The sequence below is a fragment of the Camponotus vicinus genome, unplaced genomic scaffold (assembly GCF_025532165.1).
Source record: "Camponotus vicinus isolate PSW18456_S1 unplaced genomic scaffold, iyCamVici1.0 SCAF_1, whole genome shotgun sequence".
NCBI classification, from domain to species: Eukaryota; Metazoa; Arthropoda; class Insecta; order Hymenoptera; family Formicidae; genus Camponotus; species Camponotus vicinus.
In genome coordinates, this window is record NW_028141945.1 from 9,488,630 (window position 1) to 9,504,570 (window position 15,941).

A 15,941-nucleotide genomic window follows, 5' to 3' on the forward strand; every position below is an offset into this window, starting at 1 on the left:
AGTCCATTTGAGATTGTATAAAAAATAAGATTTCTATTAAAATTTTTAAAACGAGAAAGTTTTAATCCTTTGTACTTTTAATCTGAAATAATTATGTATTCGCGATTAATTTTTTATATAAACGAAAATTATTTATACTGATTCATTTATATCTATTTTACATTATTATATTGTAAATTTCTACAAAGAGTTTGAAGAAAAATGCTCTGTGCATTTATACTAATTATTATCGTATATAAGAAAGAGATTATCATGCGAATTAATTGTTAAACAGGTTAATTAATTAATTATATAGGATTTGTACAAAATAATATAATTTCGCTGCGGCAAATGTTTCACATGTTTACTAATTTTGCGTTTATATGAAATAATTGAGATTATTGAATGCGAATATTACGGTAAATAATATGTACAAGCACGTATATGTCAGACGTACCGGCTACGCGACATTCATACATAGATTAATTATTGCTTGACACGTAATTTTGTGTAATTGCAAAATTAAATTTCGCAAAGAGTCGAACGATTAATTCTAAATTAAATATCTTAATTATCATTGATGTTTCAGGATTCTCATCAAGTTTATGAGTATTGTAGCGAACACACAATAAAAACATTTTAATTAATTATCTTTCTTTAGGGAGAGGACGCGATTAGCATTTTTTGTACTTTTTAAAATTAATTATCTTAGGGATTCGTCTACATATACATACACAATTATCTACATTTAATTTGCATAATATAACTACAAATTACATTGTATTAATTACTTCTTGCGTAAGAAACAACACGATTCTAACAGTTACTTTAATATACTTTTATAATAGGTTGCAATTTACTAAGGCTTGAAAAAGAATAAAGCATTTTTTTAAGAATTTTTTATCACACAATTTACTTCAATTGAATTTTAATTTAGCATTTTATTTTAAAAATATATAACATTGAAATGATTGAAACAGATATAAGTGTGGAAGGCGATTCATCAAATTTTCGCTAAAGGAAAATTAATTACATATTAGTTTAGAAGTAAAAGAAATATTTTTGAACATACAAAGAATGATGTATAAAGCTATCGATAAAATCTGGCATAAAGAGAGCATCCCGTGGAAGTTTTTAGGAGCAAGAAGATATATTGTATCAGTAGAAGAATCGACAAGGCATTTACTGTCGCCGTATAACTCAATAACTTCGTACTTTATAGCGTAAAACTGCAGAGGCTGAGATTTAGTATAAATATTTTGACAAAAATGGACTAAAATCTGAAAATAAATAGTCAACTATTTGATAATATATCGCATTTAAGTTCCACGTAAATAAGTGGATTGCTATACATTCCAATCAATATAAGTGAATTTTACTCTGTCATTTATTAATATTTTGTGCTTTTTGCGGTTAAATATATAAATAATTCCGTGCGCGCGTGGAAATAGCAATTTGCAAATTTGTTTGCCTGATGCAATCCAATAAAAACATTTTTCAATTTTACTCAAGCTTTCATTTTACAATTAAACTCAAGCTCTATACAAAAGTCGGATTAAAGGGTTTGTGGAAATTAATGCTAATCTGCGGCACAGAGAACGGATATTATTATTTTCACAGATCCTGCAACGAATATTTTTCGTTGCCAGAATATCGCATATCAGTTTACATAGAGTTTAAATGATATTTTTTAAATAAACAGCACTCTGATCTTATCAATTTAAATTATGAGATGTCCATTCCATATTAGAATATAAAATGGAATTCGTTGAAATTGTATAATTTGTTACTATAAAAAATTACTATTAAATATTTGTTACTATTAAAAAATGCCACAGTGAAAAATTGAAGATAAATTATTCTTCTCGATAAAATATTAACGGTTCCTTATAAATAAAACAGTCACAAAATGTTAAAATTAAGTTAAATTTAATAAAATATTTTTTTTATATAATGATGCTTTAAAATACAATTTTTCGTTTACATAAATAAAATTTTTCGTTCACATAAATAAAATATAACAAAAAATAATGTTAAAATTACAATTAAATGACCAATTTACAGCATTACGAAGATTGGGGACATAAAAGAGTTTATATGATGGAAGTGTATGAAAATTTACTTGTAATTAACATATGAAAATTTACACATATATACACATACACATATATTGCTGGTTAATAAGTTTTAAGTTGCAAATTATATCAACGAAACTTTCATTAAAGACTGAATAATGTAACATGCAAAGTTCATGATAAATACTAAAGATGTTACCGCTACTTTACCATCTTTTAGCTTGAACTAACTAATAAAATAACTTCAATATATAATATATTTTAATATGTTATTAAAATTAGATTAACGTAAATAATAAAAAAGATAGTTTGTACTTAAAAATTTTTTGTTCATCTACAAATTTCATCTTGCAAGTATTACAGTCTAAATGATTATCGAATCTAGCGTAATTTATAATTAAACAGATTGATCTGTTTCTATAATATAATAAAATAAAATTGATTAATGATACATAATGCTTGTATGCGAGAAGGAAATAAACAATTTTTGAGTTATAATTTGATATTATTGTCATTTGAGACATATCGTCAGACTGTATAAGTGTGATATATGATGAAAAGTAATCAGAATGTTCTACCAACAGAGATAAGAAAAGTAATCTTGAACAAGTATAACTACACCTACACGTTTTGCGTACTTTCGCCGATATACATGCAAGACACATTAATTCTACACCGCAGAACAAAAGAAAAAAAAAATAGAAAAAGAAAAGAAAAATTAGAGAACGCGTTTCCCAACTTTTACAATCTCGTATGGAGCTATCATGCCAGAGTTATTTATCTCTATAATAAAGAAAAATATCAATTGAGATAGAAAATAAGTGTTTAACTTTTTCAATATAAATCGTTTAATTAAATTTCATTTAAATATAATATAATAGTTAACTTTTATGAAAACTAAACAGTTTTATAATAAAAGAACATATGTTAAAGTATGTGAATCAATTTGTATCTTTGTATAATGTAAAAATATCTGATTGTGAGATATTGAGATATCTCGATTTCGGTACTCAATAGGCTGTCAAATAGAAATGAATATGTGTGTATCATGTGTGAGAGTGACATGGACATCCTTCAATCGGCAGAAAATTTTTATTCATGCTATGTATATACGAATTAAGAAAGAATAATAGAAACAGAGAAAGGATTAAAAACCAAAGGAATTATATTTCCCTAATTAAACAGTCCGAAGTCTAGACATATTTCCATAAGTAATTTCCTCGAGTTAATTTATATCTAATATATTATTATGTACTTTATATTTTACGAGAAAAATCGCTATTTTGCTTTTTTACACAGAATCTAAAGATATTACTCATATTGCCAAAAAAATTTATTTGTTATTACAACAAATAAATGTTATTATTTATTATTTCATGACAAATGGGAATAAATTTTTTTTTATCGAAATCCCTTTTAAATTGAAATGATCCCCATAAATTTATTGGTCTCATCTGTGCACAACAAGACATTATATATGCATATGTGTTATAAAATATTAGTATATAAAAAACTCAGATCTGTAAAAAGAAGCATAAGCGAAATGTCAATATATTGAGATTATATCTATTCAAAAGGTAGAAAGACAAAAAGTTTATAGATAAAAAGAAAAATTTTGTATAAATATATATATATATATAAATTCTTTTTATTTGCTCCCAAGCATAAAATAATTTTTTCTTAAAATCTAAATTGTTTCTTTTTTTAATTTTACAATATTTAGAGTACTCATCATTATTGAACTATTTAACTAACCATAATTAGATTTGACACGTGTGTCCTAATGAAAATTACTAATCTTCTTACGAGAACTTTTGAAAATTGAGTCTATAATTCGCTATTTCCTTGCATTCTTTTCCTTATTCCTAACGTTCCCCAAGCTGTAATCTCTTGGTAAGTCGCTCTCAAAGCTCATCCAATTATAGCTCACAGTACCTTCCATTTTCTATGCAAATACTACGAGCAAAGAGACAATAGAAATGAACAAAAATATATATAATACGACTAATGTCATTTTTTTTTACCAAATCATGTACACAGTGATAGTAAAATATACATTGATTAAATTACTTAGATGTCATACGATATTTTTTCACAAATTTATTCTACTTGGATTTATCGTATTAAATAATTCAAATACAAAAGAGACAATAATTTATATGCAATCACGAGATAAGAATAATACGTATTGGTATTAGTAATAATTTTAAAGTTTAGTATTAGTATTAATAATAATTTTAATTTTAATAATAATTAGTAATAATTTTAAAGACTTAAAAATCATATATAATGTAACTCTCATATATATAGTATTATGATTTTTATAGAGTTTTTATAATTATCTTATACTGTTACAAAATTGAAAAATATTAATCGATTACAGACTTTAATCTCTCAATTCAATTATAATCAAATTGAAAATAGTATTTATAGTGATAATTTGGTCCTTCACAAATATATTGAAATTTGCATATTAGCATATTTAATTAGCACTACGGTATATTACATTTTGGCGTCATTTTAATGAATTTTAAACAGATCAAGTAATTAAAACGGTTAACTATTAGGCAATATTATGTAATAAATATCAAATTAATTATAATGCATTAATTGTCAATAACACTGAATTCAGACGTTTTAAACGGTATATATTTACAAGACAGAATCATAATATGAACCAGTGAAAAATATATGTTGAAAAGCAAAAAAATAGGGGACAAAAACTAGAACAAAATTATATATTTTTTTTATAATCATGATAATATAATAGAAAGTATTTTATTTAAAGGTACATAAAATTTTTATAAAAGTTTTTTTGAAAAATTTAAAAAATGTATGTATGTTAAATTAATATTTGTTAAATTTTAAAAATTTTAAAATATTTTGAAAATATTTTAACAAATAAGTATTTTAAGCATTTAACGAGTAAAATTAATATTTGCTGTAAATATCGAAATATTTTTTATCATCATGTTGGATTGTTATTATTAAAATATTTGTAAATCATTATTACATGATTGCGCAATTGAGTAATTAAAATTTTTGACTAAAGTATATCACAACACGCATACTGCATAAGAATTAGTTAGATTATAAAATGTTTAAATAAATCAAGAATACATGTTTGCAGCGATTTAGTCTCTCAATTTAGTTAAATTCCCTGGAGGAACCATTGTAAGGGATTGCACAAAACTTGCTAATTACTTTCTTGTACTAGAGAAAGTGCCCTAGCTCGACTAATTATATACGATCACTGTATCAATCTAAACTCATATAGAACTCATATAGATGACTTTCTAGTTAGGGACCTCATTTCAATATCGCATATCTGAATATTTTAACTGTGAAACTAATTATTCTATATATAATTAGAAAGAAGTATCTGCATAGAAAGAGAGAGAGAGAGAGAAGGGGGGGGGGGAGAGAGAGAGAGAGAGAGAGAGAGAGAGAGAGAGAGTATGTTATATAAGGAATATTAATGCAATACAACTAATATTATAATTTTTCATTATAATATTTTTAGAAATAAATTTCACGAAATATACAAAATACACATAATATTTGCAATTATTACTAATAACATTTGCAGTAAAAAAATGATTTTAATATAATTAATAATTAAAATCTTTAATATAATTACCATTTATATAATAAAGCTTCCGGATATTTTTTTTAGAAAACGTAATAGAAAAAATATATTATTTTTATCTTTTTATTAAAGAATTATAATACAATATGTAAATTAAATACAAAATCTCTTGTAAAAATATTTTCTTTCGCAGATAATCTTTTTATTTATAAAATGTCGAATGTCGAAAAATCTTAAGAATTCAAACAGCGAACATTTTGTCGAAGAGTTGCGAATGAACTTTCGGGCGAAAAATTCCAGCAAGTGGAAACTTTCACCATGGGAAAATATCACGGCTGATGTATGTGTGTATCAGTGCGAGAGTTTGCCCATACGCTTTCTGAAACGATAAAAATATGAGAGAAGTAACGGAGAATGGACAGTGGACAAGGCGCAATGGAATTTGTAAATTGTCCTGGGACATAGCTTGCACGCTCGATAGAAACTTTGGCGCTTATGCCACATTCGCATTCCGTAGAGTCCGATAAATTCAATGTTCGCTCCCTTTGGTGCACATCGGCTTATTATAGTGAATGACTTTGACTCACGCTAAACGAATAGAGCGGCAAAGTTAGCTTAGCATTTCGGTGACGCGAAGTATATCTCATCAGTACGGTTAACCGCATTTAAAGTGATCGCAGGGGATGGATATCGATGAACACCTCAGTTGTAAAACACTAACAATTAAGATTATTTTATTTTCTTTCTTTCTCTCTTTCTTTCTTGCAATATTCTATCTTGTTCCCAACAAAGTTGTATTTTGATTAATGTTTCTTATAATTGCATTTTATTCCAATCGCTCTCTATATATCTGAAAATATCTTACATAATTCAACATCCTTTGTCGTATCTTTTGCCTTTTGCTTTTTTATTGATTAAAAAAATCGTTATTTTTAATTTTACAGAGAAGTACTGTGAATATAATCTGTATCGTAGTAATAACTTTTACAATATAGTAACTTTTACAATAACTGCATAAAATAAAATTGAATCTGAAATACATAAAAGAATACTTTTGATATTAAATAATTAAAATGAAAAAGAGGTAAATGAATTATACAAATATGCAAGTTTTCATTAAAAAATTTGTAAATTAATTTTTAAAATTATTTTTTTTAAATTTTTTTCATTGCAAAATATTGGAGATATAATAGAAAATATGAATAAGTACTAATTAAAAATTTTTGTCATTATTTTATCGACATTTGAAAATTCTATTAATGAAATAATTTTTGAATAAAATATAAAATATTAAAAAAAAATGGAAAATATTAAAGTATAAAAAATAAAAAATGGTATAATTAACGCCAAAAATCAAAGAATAAAAACTAGATATTAAATAGAATTATTTAATATATTTTACAGCATATGTATTTTATTTTTAATCAATTATTCTAATCTATATTCAAATGAATGATTCTTTTGTAATTTTATATAATTTATCTTTCTTCTATCTTATATGATAAATGCTATTAATAAAATTCTATTAATAAATTCTTTCAAGAATTTAATCTTAATTTTTTATCATAAAAATTTAATAAAAAATCACCAATCTTGTGGCATTTGCAATTTAAATACTATATTAAAATATTTCTATAATTAAAATGTTGTTAAAAGCCAATCAATGAGTGATAAGTATTTTTGAAGGGGATTCACTCTGGTACAACTTCATAAATGTATGTGTGGTCGGATTACTGACAATTAAAATTTGTGAGAAATCTGATATTTTCTTTTAAATGAAAATATACACTTATCGTACTTGTACTCTCTTTGAGCTTTTATTATGTGTGCCTCTCGAAATAAAGCAGTATAAAAAGCAGTGTCAAATTTATTAATTTTTTTTTATTTTATATTTTCGCGCTATATAATGCTACAGTATTTCTAAAATGAAATTATTAGCATATTTAATATCAGGTATTAATTAATTACAACTAATTTATAAATTTATCATATCTTATCTATATAATGCTCTATATAATCTATATATGCTTGATCAATTTTATCAGAACGTGTTTGTCCTATATAAGACATATTACGGGAGCCTGTTGCTTCTATGATATAATCGAAGAAAAGCACGAAACTGGACTGTCTACTTTTGTCTGGAAGTTAAACTGTTAGACTGTTGAGTTAAATTTACACAAAATAAAGCTAAAAAAGAGATTAGAGAGATTCGTACAATCAATTTCTGTACACATATATATGTAATTTGATATATGAATATCAAATCCCCTTTGTTGTTCACCTTATTACTTCACGAAAATGACATAATTCATATAATATTTCTGATTAATTTCTGTTATACACGAATATATTAATTTTCGCTATAAAAATCACATATTTTTTCTTTCTTTCTTTTTTTTTATATATATAAAAAATATAATAAAATTTTTTAAATATGGAAATTGATAATTTGTGCAAAAGAGAATATAAATTAAAGAATGTTTGGAGATTTCTCGTATAAATATCTTAAATAAATGTAAAAATTATTAAGGCTTATCATACTGAAAGACTATAATATATTTATTTATTTTAGTTTTTAGAAATTTATTATTATAGTTTTAGTATTTTAATTTATTTAGTTTAGTTTAGTTTAGTTTTTAGAAATAATTTTCTTTGTTAATAAAAAGTTATCTGTTTTATTTTTCTTTATTATTTCTATATTTCTTTATTAATCTCTTATGTCCCTTTTTTTATTTTTTTTGGATTTTAAAAAGCTTGCGTAACCTAATTAATGTTATAAGATCATCAGACAATATCTTAATAATTGTACACACATATTTTATGAAGTTTATAAACATAATTTAAGGCTAAATTTACAAGGTATACATAACATATAAACTTTCAATCTTCTTAATTCGAAAGTAGAATGAAATCTAATTATTCTAAGAGAAGATTAATATAATATTGTATAAAAATATTGTGTCGATTATTCGCAAACACTCGATTTTTAATTCATAAAGAGACAAAAAAATACATTTTATTGCAATCCACTTAGTAATGAAGATTTTTATCTCCATAAAATTTGATTTTCTAGTTTTATTTAAATAAGAGACAGAGAGAGAGAGAGAGAGAGAGAGGGACCATACACATTTGTTATTTAATTATGCAAAAAGGACATTATTCAATAAAATTTATATTTATTTATAATATATTTTTATTTATTTGTAACGCAAAAATTCATTATTTAAACAGTCTCTTTTTATTTTTCAAAAATAAATAAAAAACGATGCGTAAAGGATATGATATCAAATAAAATAAATTTAGAAAAATAATAGATATAAATATATTGTTCAAGTTTTTTGCAATAACAGAAAATACAATTTTCATAATTTTCATGTGTATTTTAAGCAATAAATACGAGATAAAATACGTGAAGATTATAAAAGTCGACAAAGTTAAAATAATAAGAATATTTAATAGAATAAAGATATATATAAAAGTAAGATTTAATATAAGCTAGAAATTAATTGATTATTTTTCAATTTTAGAGGAAAATTTATAACACTTAAAAAAAGAGAGAGAGAGAGAGAGAAAGAGAAATTTTTGTTTATTAAAAATTAGAATCACTTACCTTTCAAAAGTAGGATTGAAAGTGTCAAAAGATGTGGCGACGTAACAATGAATTCGATGAGAGAAATCGACGATCCGTTTCGAGTTGCAATCCTCCGGGTTTCAAGGTGAGAACTGCTCGGTATGGCGAACAGCGGTCAACTGACTGAATCCGAAGCTCCGCGTGCTTCAAGTTAACGTAATGCTCGCGGTGCGGTGACGTCACGGGGTACATGGACCAATCAGAGGACTGAGCTTGCACCCTTAAACAGGGGTGGAACGGCCCCCACCGATCGGTTCATGAAGGGAGCCTGCATCTCGGACACCTGGATGAACGGCGATTCGAACAGCGATCGTCTGTTCTTCTTTCCCGCGCGCGAACTACCCTCTTTTTGCTCACTTCCTCGACATGGACTTCGCCCACGTGAAAATTGTTTAACTGTGACGTCGTTGATGTACCCTCTAGTGAATGAAAGCGTTATATAAAAACGATCGTCATTATTAAACGGATAACACGTGTCGTATTCGATATGACGAGTTTACTCACTTCGGTTATTAAATCTGACCTCATAATTCAATGTCTCGATCGATAGTGATCACCATCTAACTTGTCTTAGAAAAAGGAATAAATTAAGAAAAAAGAATTTGCTCTTTTTCTGATTAAATAAGCATGAGATAAAGGTAAGCTCTGCTTTTGTATCGCGTAATGAATGACAGTCGGTATGGAATTAAAGCAAATGATGATTAATATGTTCATAAAGATACAACTTTTTCTGCTCGAAGGATTTTTTTAATTTTAATATAAATGATAGTTTCTTTCCACAAACCTTCCGAATATAGAACGAAAAATAGTAATAATTTATAATGAAATTTTTCAACTTATATTTGTTTTTTAAATAGAAAAATACTTTGCAACAAGAAAATTCTGTTCTCTCAAAAACAGAAATGTCAAAAACAAGTTTTCAACATTTTATGAATTTATAGCGGAGGGTTTATAAGTATTTGAATATGATTTTCGTTTTTCCGTTTTTTTCCATGTATAATGCTATTTACAGATATGATAAAAATGTAACAAATATGATATATAAGACGTGCATAAAACTTATGTATTTTTAGAAGTAGGATTATATATTTCTCTCTATATTTTAATATTGATTTATATTGTATGAGAGTGACAGGATGTGACACGAGAAAATATTCTTCTACACATATAAATGTATTTGTCTTTACATATCATTGCAAGTCCAATATGAATGAACATTTTTATATGCATATTATAAAAGAATATTTTATCAAGTTGAACCATAAAAATTAATACCTTTGTAGATTAATTCATATAAAATCGATTGCAATAAAGTGGAACGAAATATATTTTTTTCAAAAACACGTTTTCGAATATATCGATCAAAAAAATTAATGTTATTATTAAAACACGTGTAAAATTATGTACACGGAAGAATGATCATGGTGGAGCAAAATGATGGAATAGGATATGCCGCGGATGTTATATATTCTACTAAAAAGACTGTTATAAAGGAACGCATTTTTTGTAGTGAACCGATAATTATTCTTATAAAAGCTATTGGAAAAAGTCGTAATTTTTAATTAATATAATATCATTCCAAAAGCGCGAAATATTATAATATCTCTTTTCCAACCAACATGTAATTATTTCTATAATATCATTTAAATATTTTACTGTTATTAGAATTATTTATCTAAAGATATCTCATATTCAGATCGTTTAAAATACTTAAAGTATATCATTAACTCGCCTTTCGAACTGCCAGACATTTTTTGTTGCATGAGTTAACAACTAAGCTTCCCATTAAAGTGGACAAACCATTCTTGAAGATACATACGCGTACAACTTTTTTCTGATAATTATAAATATATCTTTAAACATTATACATATAATAATCTAAAATATTAAACGATACGTGATAACTATATATATTTTATATTATTCTGAATCGAAAATTTAGACACGTTTGGTGAAACAGCAAGTTTCACCAGAGGATAAATGTGATAACTGAATTAGAATCCTAAAGTGCGCTAATCGCTTCGTATTTGTTATCTCGGAAGATGGTAATCTTTATACGGAGGATACGCGTGCCGTAAAATAAACCAGAGCAAGTATAAATTTTATTGTTTTAAAACGTTTGAAAGTGCAACAACATTGTACATACACACACATTAAATGTTATACATATACTATTTTATATAAAAAAAATGTACGTTTTTTAAATTGGTTTAATCATTTTTTTCTTTTATTATCAATATGAAACTAACAACATGAGTAATACCTGCCTTGCTTCAAAAATGCTTAAAAATAAATGCTATCAAATGCGCTGGTGTATCGATTTTTAGATAGCATTTTTCGAACGAGGAAAAAATTTATGAACGATAACACAACGAGATATAATAGCTGTTGCTTAACACGAGAATCTCATTAATTGATACTATCAAATATGTGACACACTTGTCATTCATCGAACGTGTCATATGTTCGATATCATCGATCAACGAGATTCTTGCATTAAGCAATAGACATTGTATCTTGTTATAAAACGTGAAAAATAAGCAAAACATATATATAAAGTTATGACACACATATCTATTGTAAATATTATAAAAATTAATAAATTTATTAAAACTTTATACAACTTATACATCATGCAATCAATAATAAAGTAGAAGAGTGAAAGAAAGAATTACCACTGAATTAATTCGAAACACATTAACGTATGAGAACAATAATACCATATAATTGTAAAATTTTCTACCTCATTTTTTCTTGCTTCTCTGTAAAAATACACATTTCAAATGAAAGAAAAATACATTCATCAGTAACAGAAAGGACTATTAAAAAAAAGCGTTCATTTTTTAACAATGAATATCAGTGTTGTACAATGAATATTATTGTGTACAACATCTTTTAAATATTATAAATGACAGAAAAATAATCATAAGCAATAAAAAGAGTGTTCATGTTCTTAAAAATAAATATCATATATATAGTGTTGTATATTAAATATTATTGTGCAATACCATTACACGAAAGAAAAGTTTATCATTGTAAAATCATACTTTTCTAAACATGAATAAATAGTTAGTTACAGTTTCACTATTCCATTAGAGTCTCGCCACTTATTATTATACCTCGAACGAAGGCGATGTTCCCGATCGATCTCTCACAATTTGCACCTTTAATCGCGTGAGTTCCTCGAACAAAGAAAAAGTCACCTTAACGTGTTTCTGTAGAGTATTTTTATAAACTGACGTATTATATAAAAGACAAGGGAGATAGAAGATGTGCTACCATACTGACCTTTGAGAAAAACAGATATATAGTATATGTGTGTGTTGTGTATGTATGTAAATGCACATATACACTCAAATCGCTTCGTCGTAGATATTCACGAGTTGGTCCATAGTGCGTAGTCGATAGTTATTATCTTCATCATTCGTGTTCTATATCTCGCGCGTGAAGAAAATCAGTTTGCTACAACTGTCGCTTGTCAAGCTAACGAAATATCTCATATCAAAGAAAATATATATTTAAAGGGAGAGAAACAGAGAGACAAAGAGACTGATTCTTTGACAAATTTAAAACGACGATTTTTTTATTAAAAAAAATTATTTTTATGAAAAAAATTCTCCATTTGTTACTTTCTTTTATCCAGCTTTTTGACAAGCTTATCTCGAATCATATGATTAAAGTAAAATTAATTTGCAATTAATCAAGAAACAAGATTTTATTATACACATAGAACTCTTTGTGAAAATATTCTTTTTTGTGTAAATTGCTTTTATTTAAAAAATATGCAAAGTGCAGCTTATGTGTCACGATGGAATATAACAATCCATGGAACAACTTATCGCTATTTCAAAGTTAGAATCTTCCAACTGAAGAAAGTGCGATGGTGGTTTTTTCTTATGGGATTTGAGAAGAGCGACTACGGCATTTGCAAGAAAATAAAATGGTTTCAGTTTCACAGTCGATCTGCTATGGTCGCGAACCGTTACTAACGTCTTGAGAAGAAAGTATTCCCAAGTGATTGTTTCCGACGTTCTTCGCGTAAATCGAGTGATACACATACAGTCTGTACACAGAGCATCTTCTAACATTTGCATCAAATCTCTCAACCATAAAGTCCGACTCATTCAAAGTTGACCTTTTTTATTCTTATTGTGCATGAGTAAGAATATATTTTATATAATATATATTCATCCATATGTATAATAACTTTATAGAAGTTTTGTTTTATGTGCATAATGTGCAAAAAATGCAAGCTAACACGAAATAGATTCCGTGGATGATAATCCAAGGTTTTAAAAAATTGTTTTATTAAAAAATTTTCCTCGATACTATTTGAGCTGAAATAAAATAAACTTTTTTCTGCTATATTTGTTTTAATTTACTTGAGCATTTATATTTATTGTTCAGATAACATTATAACTTTTTCACGTATTGCCGGAACGGAAAGGACTCCGTCCTTTTGTTTCGCCTATCATACGAGCGAGCGAGTTACTTGTCAAACTATACGAGCGTTCACTTGATTTATATCATAAATTCAATTGATATTGAAACTAAAAATACCGCGCCCTGACCGCTTTTCTCATAGGCATTTTACCACATTTCCCGCTAAAATTGATATAACGTTGACATATTAGAAAATATCTTTTACTAATTTATTTCCAATAAACAATTGTATAGTATATTAATTTTTAAATATTGGAAAAATAGTCAAAAAATAGTCAAATAGTTTGACAATCATGATATTATAATATATATAAATAATTAATGTATATAAATAATTAATAATACAATTATTAATATATAATAATTAATAATATAATTTAGAATTACGTTAACTTATCTGCCAGGAAGAAGTAGTTTTTTTTTAATAAAATATTAATATATCTTCGTTTGTGTATATAATAAATGTGATTGTTTAATGAATCGTTAGAGAGAATATAGGCGTGAGAGAATATAGATATTTCGCGAGTTTAACATTTGCGATTATTTTTTTATCATCAAAGTGAGGAAAATAGAATAGAAGTAATTTCATTGTTAATAATATCAATAAAATATCAATAAAATTGTATTCGTTTCTCTAAAAATTACTCTTAATACGACTATTTTATCGTGCGATTAATTGCTATACGATGCACTTCAATATCCACTTTATACTATCCAATTTCCTTTGCAAGTTGTAATCGAACATCGAGGATATAAAAGAACCGTCGAAGATATCTGTATCGTTTTGACTTAACGTGAAAAGCGAGAATATTCCATTCATTGAAGAATAGAAAGAAGAAATTTGCCACAAAATCGATCGACCGCTCTTATTCTGGTAAAAGATTCAGCTGGGAAATTACATTGATTGATCGGGTTTAACGATGCCAAAAAGCTGCATTCTACCGAAGATCCTTATTTATTTCCTTCCGCCGATTGACGAGTTCCGATTTAATACTCGATATCCTGTTATTGTCATACCGGAAGCAAAGCAATCGAATTAAAGTGGCGTCGCTCAACAAACGAACACGTTTAAATTCGTATCCGATAAACGATTCAAATTATTGTATTGACTATTTAATTTGGAAACTATAAAGCATTCCATTAAAAACAGATAAATTAATATATATAAAATTATATTATATAAAAATAAATCTCAAAATTTAGTTTGATGTTAGATAAAAGTGAATTATAATACATCCTAACAATTGTATACTATACATTACAAAAATTACAAGTAGAAATTACAAGTAAAAATTATATCCAGTCCATTTATTCGCTTCCGTAACTCAAAAGAGAATGTAAAAACATAGGAAGAAGAAAACACGATTTTATTTTTGTTTTAGCATCTGTGATGAAAAAAAATGTATTGCAACTATTATATACCCATATTTGTCTCATCTTTTCCAGACTATTTAATATCTAAATGAGCTATTTGTAAGCTATGAGAAAAATGTCGACCGAAATAAGTACTGTTTTGCGCTTGAAATAAAATAAACTGAATAGTTATATATTAAAATTTTAATTTTTTATGACAATGAAAAAAGATTTTTAAGAAATATTTAGTACATAATAATAAACAAAAGGACTAGAAAAATTGTTTACATTTGTTCAAATATATATTATTTATATTTTGCTGCATAATTTCTCCTTAGATATTGTTAGATTTTTCTCGCCACATTTTGTGTGTGTGTGTGTGTGTGTGTGTATGTGTGTGTGTGTGTATCATATACGTGTATATATATATATACATTCATATCTTTATTTGATTCTTTATTCATTTCTTTATTTGATTAAGAGATATCTTGATTAAGAAATACAAAACTAAAAATAATATTTTATTACAAACATTTAATTACTTATTTCTCATACAAATAAGAAGTAAAAGGTAAAGTTCAAGATCTTTGATTTGAAAAATTTCCTTTACGTTTATTACAAGATCATATTACGTTAATTTTTAATTTTCTTAAATTTGTAAAATTATAAATAATTCTTTTGTTTCCGAGAAAGAAAAGAGAAAAGAAAAGCTACTTATATTTCAGTCTCTGGCTTCTATTTCCGTTTCTGTTTTTAGTTTTCTGCTTTTGTTTTTACTATCAACTTTTTCATTTCAGAAAGATTACGTTGTTTTCTTTAGTACTTTTGCTTTCTCTGATTCTCCAAAACATTTATATGCTTACTTATTTGG

General features: G+C 26.1%; 1 protein-coding gene across 2 annotated transcripts in view; it reads right to left on the minus strand.

Moving 5' to 3' along the window:
- Nucleotides 1-9,445, minus strand: part of Tk (tachykinin) — a 57,469-nt gene extending 48,024 nt beyond the window's left edge. Inside the window, exon 1 of one of the 2 annotated variants that reach the window (XM_083102001.1) lies at nt 9,254-9,445. The gene's annotated coding sequence lies outside the window, so the exon portion shown is untranslated. The remainder of the gene's footprint in view (nt 1-9,253) is intronic. The other variant, XM_083102007.1, reaches the window with a different exon arrangement.
- Nucleotides 9,446-15,941: the final 6,496 nt, after the last annotated feature.